The 512-nt window shown below is 56.2% G+C and overlaps 2 protein-coding genes across 2 annotated transcripts in view; one reads left to right on the forward strand and one right to left on the reverse strand.

Moving 5' to 3' along the window:
- Nucleotides 1-512, reverse strand: part of MED12L (mediator complex subunit 12-like) — a 148,172-nt gene that overhangs the window by 49,936 nt on the left and 97,724 nt on the right. The gene's annotated exons all lie outside the window — the stretch shown is intronic.
- Nucleotides 1-512, forward strand: part of P2RY12 (purinergic receptor P2Y, G-protein coupled, 12) — a 3,956-nt gene that overhangs the window by 1,709 nt on the left and 1,735 nt on the right. The window lies entirely within an intron of this gene.

A 512-nucleotide genomic window follows, 5' to 3' on the forward strand; every position in this document is an offset into this window, starting at 1 on the left:
ATGTCCACCTTTTCCCCCACCAGTCCCCCCAAGTCCTTCTCGGCAGGGCTGCTCTCAATCCCTTCATCCCCCAGCCTGTATTGATACCAGGGGTTGTGCAGACCCAGGTGCAGGACCTTGCACTTGGCCTTGTTAAACCTCATAACGCCACTGGGAGAGACAGACGGCCAGCCAAGCAGAAATACAATAAAAAGGGGCATTTGATTCCTTTTACTTCAGCCTGACACTGTTAAATCTGCAGTCAAAACGAGTTTAAATGCTATCACTTTCCACACTGAGGAAGATGCAAGAAAGGGGATGTTTCTCCCTCCTCCCTAGGAGGAGAGAGGCAGTTTGGGCAGACATGTGACAGACAAGTGAAATGGCAGCCCGGCCGGCCCACGTGCAGCACGATGGCCTCGCCGCTGGCAGAGTGTGCCACCACAGCCCATCCACCCCAGGCAGACCCATGTACCGCGGCCCTTACCAGCTCCTCTCTGCCGCCAGGCCATCGCCCGAGGCAGGACAACTCG

This window comes from Pygoscelis adeliae, unplaced genomic scaffold, assembly GCF_000699105.1.
Source record: "Pygoscelis adeliae isolate BGI_AS28 unplaced genomic scaffold, ASM69910v1 Scaffold241, whole genome shotgun sequence".
NCBI lineage: Eukaryota > Metazoa > Chordata > Aves > Sphenisciformes > Spheniscidae > Pygoscelis > Pygoscelis adeliae.